Source organism: Cyprinodon tularosa, unplaced genomic scaffold (assembly GCF_016077235.1).
Source record: "Cyprinodon tularosa strain WSP-4 unplaced genomic scaffold, ASM1607723v1 ctg203, whole genome shotgun sequence".
Taxonomy (NCBI): domain Eukaryota; kingdom Metazoa; phylum Chordata; class Actinopteri; order Cyprinodontiformes; family Cyprinodontidae; genus Cyprinodon; species Cyprinodon tularosa.
The window spans coordinates 1,070,639-1,076,638 of NW_024038748.1; positions in this window are offsets into that span (position 1 = coordinate 1,070,639).

The window sequence follows — 6,000 nt, forward strand, 5'->3', positions numbered from 1 at the left end:
TGTAAAAGTGCGGAAAGCCTGAGTTCCTTTAAATCAAGACTAAAAACACATTTGTTTAGGATTGCCTTCGACTGTTCTAGTTAAATAATTCAACAAAAACATGTTTTCTTTAATCCAACTGTTTTTAATATTCTTTTTTTGTTTCTGCATTTTTTATTTTATTTTATTTGTTTTTTATTTTTTCCTACTTGCTTTGATTCTGTTTTATCTTCCTGTACTTTAATCATGTAAAGCACTTTGCATTGTCTTTGTACTGAATTGTGCTATACAAATAAATTTGCCTTGCCTTGCCTTACCACTCAAGGAAACAGAGAGTGGACTCAGCAAGCTAGCATTAAGACATCTAAGAAGGAACCTGAGGCTGCAAAAAAAACAAAAAACAAAACAAAAAAAACCTGACATATTGTGAGATAAAAGATAAGATCAACGGTGGAACTAGCCTTTTAGGGGCCCTGAACAGTGTCCCCTACCTATAAATGGACAATAATATTTGTCATTCTGTTTTATTTCAAAAGCAACTTCTTTATAGTAATATTTTTAAAACACCTGCAGAATTTTGCACCATCAATGGTGCATACACTGCAACACATGGTAACATTTTTCTACCATTCATAAAGAAAAAAATTATTAAATGGCACTTTATTAGGAAAGAGGAATTCAAGTGAGAAAACAAATAAAGTACTAAAAATAAATTTTAACATTGAGGAGTATAATACAGAGCAAAAATAAAACACATTATCCATGGACCCAATGTTTCAAAAAAATTCCCTCCACATGTCTGCTTTTTATGTGGTCCATTCGCATAACTGAATCTGAAATTGACAGACATCTCCAGAAGATGAGGTTAACGTCTTATGTATTGATTTTTACTACAGTGTATTTCATGAGGTAATCCACCATTTAGTTCTGATATTGCTGCTGCAGCTATTCAGCCTTTTCAAGCATGCTTAGTGTGGGGGATTGTATTTGAGTCAATGAGTCAATGCAATCAACTGGTTTTCCTTAGATAGAAAACTTTGTATCAATTTGACTGTATGATCTGGTTGAACTGTAAAGTGCCTTGAGATGACATGTGTTGTGAATTTGGCGCTATATAAATAAACTGAATTGAATTGAAATTGAATTTTCTTTTTGAAGGTTGAACACAGCATCTGTTCTTATGCTTTCCTATGTTTTTTTTTCTATGACTAACCAAAAAAAAAAATCTCTCAATAGTTTAAGATATGGTTGAAAACACTGAAAGAGAAATCAAAATATATATTAAATTACAGCACAGATTAGGTCCAAAATGCATGGAAACATGTTTGTTAGTCATGATAAAAAATTATCATTGCATTAAAAAGAAGTTTCATTAATGTGTATTTAAAAGCAGAGTTTTGAGAGCTCTGGTTTTAATGTTTGGGCAATGTTCCTGTTGCTAACTTTGTTGGATTCATTAGTCATGACTAGTGTTGGGCCAATGCCAATTTTTGGCCCTGATACTCATACCTGGCTGTGCAGTACTGGCCGATACCGATACCATCTGTATGAAATTGATGTGTGTGTATATATGAAGAACTGCATACTACTTGGATGTAAAATAATTCCCATCATGGCTTTGTCAAGCTGCTGCCTACCTTTGTGAAGCAGGAAAAAGACTAATACAAAGTGAATCCAGGAATGGGTGACAATAGTTGAATAAACTTTTGGCTCTCAAAATGGTGTCAGTGCCCTATTTGTTGGTGCTCGCCGATACCGATACCACCATTTTAGTGCTGTATCGGGGCCCCGCCCGATACTGGAGTCGGTATCGGTGCAACACTAGTCATTACTGTTATAGGATCACCTGTAGTGTAGGTTTTTCCTTTTGTATCCATACTGGGCTCATGGATGGAAAATGGACTCCATCGAAAAGACTGAAGAGAGGAACATATTTTTCTTGAGCAAATATTTTTGCATTGGTCATGTCTAATAAAACATTTTACACAATTTCAGAGTATGTCGTTATTATGATTAACTGGTTTTACATTTTCACAAGCCCATTTTTTGGTGTCATCCTCATGACCCAGTGCCTTAGGCAGAAAACATGACTTGTGGGGGGTAGTGGAGCTAAAAAAATGGCCTAAAGGGGCATGGTCTGTTGGTTCACAGAGTTAAAACCGTAATGAGCTTCTTGAAATCTTATCGATTTCTATATCTTATAGATGGAGTTATGGTTTCTTTGTCAAAAAAATATTTTAATGTAAAAACCATGTGGCTTGGAGTTAATAAAAGTAGCTTCATAACATTTTCCTCATATAGATTTGATTTAGAACTAGCTTTGTTTTCTTCTTTTAGTTCATGTCTCTGTCACTTATTTGTATGGTATTAGGGGATAAGCAACACTTATTATTTTACAGTTAAAGCACTGAAAATTCAGAGACTGTTCCTTTGAATCGGAGCATAAAACAGAGTCCTTATGAGAGAAAGTTTCAGTCTCTATTTGTGAACTTTTGACAACATTCTGTCCAAATATCCCGGTTCTGTTTCAGCCAAACCGAATTCTATTGTGTTATATAAAATATTCTGAATGTTTTGTAATTTTGGATCATTCTTATTAAAAATAATCAGAGTTATTTAGAGTAGAAACATACAAAACAGTGAAATAAATCAGTTTGTTGAGAAGAAATATTTATTTCAGTAACTTCATTATGTGAAACCAGTTTAATTACAGACTGATGATTTAAAGTCTCAATTAGTTGATATATTGATTTTTGTTTTTTTTGCACACAGCTGATGAAAAAATAAAATCGGGTCAATTTAAAAGCATTTTAATATAGAAATGTATTAAAATTATATTATAAGCAACACACACAATATTTTATCAAACAATTTCTTTAATTGTATTAAAACATGGCTTCAGGCCTACTACTCGTTTCCTTGAAAGAAAGGGATCATAGGAAATAAGGGCAATTTAAATTACTCCAAAAGCATAAATTAACAAACAAAACATGCAATGTAAAAGGAAACAAATTAGTAAATCAATAGAAAACATTAGTCATTTCAATAATAGGCAAACAAACGGTAAAATAAAAAAGCAAGTACTTCAAACAGTGTGACAAATTGCCATTGTCCACTTTAGTATGCCTTTCAGTGGGTCCAGAGGAGTCATGCCTCGCTGGCTCAGCCTGTCCAAGCTGCAACAGGTTTTGTTGAGAGCGGCCCAAAAAAATACCGTCAGAACAAGAAAGCAGAGCGTCCAAAGCACTGCAGCTCCTAGACAACCCCCTGAGGGGAAACACAGCCTAACCAGAAAGAAAGTGGACCAGCAGCTGACAACCTCCAGCTCCAGCCACCAACCCCAGTAGAGTAATGCTGCAGAAACACACGGCAGGTATAGCACCAAAGCCCAACCACTATCCCAGCCACAGGTGGCACAAATGGCACTCATGATTTCAGATGAGCGGATCAAGCACACCAGGCAGCTGACATGTAGGGGAAACCAAGACACATGTACCTCGCAGAGGCCTGCTCAGCTATCAACGGCTTGCTTCTTGCTACACCTTGTGCACAGAGTGGGGAGGTATCAAGAGAAGGATGCTGAGTTGGATTAAACACTTCTTGATTGCCAGAAATATTCAGGTTAAAGTTGTTAATCGGTTTCTGGTGCACTTTTTGTTGATAATGGGACCCCTCAAGGCAGTGTTATCAGCCCTGTCCTTTTTAATATTATGATTTATTATATTTTAGGCTGCTCAGTGTTGGAGTGGGTAGCACTGCTGCCTTGCAGAAAGAAGGTTCTGGGTTTGACTCCTGGCCCGGGGTCTTTCTGCATGGAGTTTGCATGGCTTCCTCCCACAATCCAAAAACATGACTGTTAGGTTAATTGGCTGCTTTAAATTCCCCTTAGGTGTGAGTGAATGGTTGTTGGTCCTGTTTGTCTCTGTGTTGCCCAGCGATGGACTGGCGACCTGTCCAGGGTGAACCCCGCCTCCCCCTAATTGACAGCTGGAGATAGGCACCAGCACCCCTTGCGACCCCACTTGGGATTAAGCGTGTAAGAAGATGGATTATATTTTAGATGGTGCGGATTGTAATTTTGGCAGATCTTTATTTGCAGATGTCACTTTTTTCCCCTTTTCCCCTTGGAAAAGGGGAAAAAATGTAAAAAAAAAAAAATAATAATTTGTCAAATTCAATATGCATTACATAAGGTAGAAGACTGGGCTGATAAATGGTGATTTAGATTATCTGTTTCCAAGACCAAGTTTGTGTTTTTTTTTGAAGAAAAAAGAGGGGTTGGGGGGGTCGGGGGAGCAGTCTTTTACTCTGTATGATGAACATTTTGAAGACATGGTGAAGAGTCAAGTCATCTGGGTTCCTTGGAAATTACAATGGATGAGCGACTTACATATAAACTTCCTATACAGAAAATAGAGAAATGTAATAAAGTTATCAATATCATGAGATTTCTGACTGGAAAAACATGGTGGCCGGGAAGATCTGTAATGTTGACTGTGGATATGTGGTATGTTTATAAGGGAGTGCAGCCAAATCTTCTGGTATTGTACAAACCAAAGCGTTATGATTGTGTACTGGAGCTTTTAGTACTCCTGCACTATTGGTTGAATCAGGGGAAATCCTTTTAAATTTGAAACATAAACCTGGGACTAAACTATATAATGAAGTTAAAAGGGGCTAGCACTGCACTTTTATCATTTTCTGTGTTGGAAGATAGTTAGGAGTTTGTAGAAGGTACAAGTATGCTCAGTAAACGTGGTTTTCTGCAGTCATTGAAAGGTTATATACAGGAGCTTAATCTTAGAAATAATAATGATGTTGTTCCCCAAGTGATCTGGCCAGTAATTCCACCTTAGTTGGTGCCTGAGCTAGATATTGATTTGTCATTAAATGGGTTAAGGAAGATTTTAGAGGATGTCTGGCGACTTATGCAAATGTCCAACCTCAGGACTAAATGGAAATGTTTCGACCAGATTTTTATGGATGGTTGAAGAGATTCAGTAAATATACGTGCTGGTTTTAGTATTCATGTTCCCCAGTTTGGGTTCAATCAATGCCAGCGTTTGTCTGACATTGAATGAATGTTGTCATTTGTTCTGATTGTCTCTGCAGTGATGTATTAAAAAGGATGGTGGATGTAGGGCTAGAGCAGGTGTAATTAGAGCAGGTTTTCTGTGGGATCCACCTCATGGTGCAGTTAATGGAAATGAAATGGCTGATGCTTCTGTCATGGCCAGCCTAAGGAAAGAAATAATCTGGTAGAATAGAATGTCATAGTTTAGTTATTGTTAAAATAAAACCACAAGTGGCAGCATTATTGGAATACTGAAAATAGACAAAGACATCTTCATTCTATTATTTCAACAATAGAACATCTAGGTTGCAATTAATTGGTATCAGTGGTGTCAGTGCCCTATTTGTTGGTACTCTCTGATACTGATACCACTATTTTAGTGCTGGATCGGGGCCCCGCCAGATACTGGTATCGGTATCGGTGCAACACTAATAAATATGTAACTAAAAGATAGAGGATATGGGAAGTAATTAGGGAAAAAGGGAGAGAATGGTGTATTACAGGAATTTTAGGGACAGATGGAGATAGGGAGGACATTAGGGAAATTAATAAAGCATTGCTTTAATTTTTTACATAACACAAAATTAAAAAATAGAATATAGTAGGTGGATCCTTAAAGCTACACATTCTTGTACAGTAGGTGACAGTATGCACCTATAAGATGTTTGAAATCCGCCAATCAAATGAAAGAAAACAAGTAAATCGGAGGGAAAGAGCATTATTAAAGAAAAGCTGATGGAAAAATGGCACAAAAAAAAGGTGGGATTAAGAAAAAACAGGAAGATGGTTTTATAAAATTCAGAGGATTGTAGGAAAAAGAAGAAATGGAAGACGAAATAGAAAGGAGGAGAGAGACGGATGACAAGGTTAAAGGAATACACCCAAAACATGATTAGCCTTCATTTTCTACTCACCCTCATTGTGCCCGAGGCAGAAAGGTCCATAAA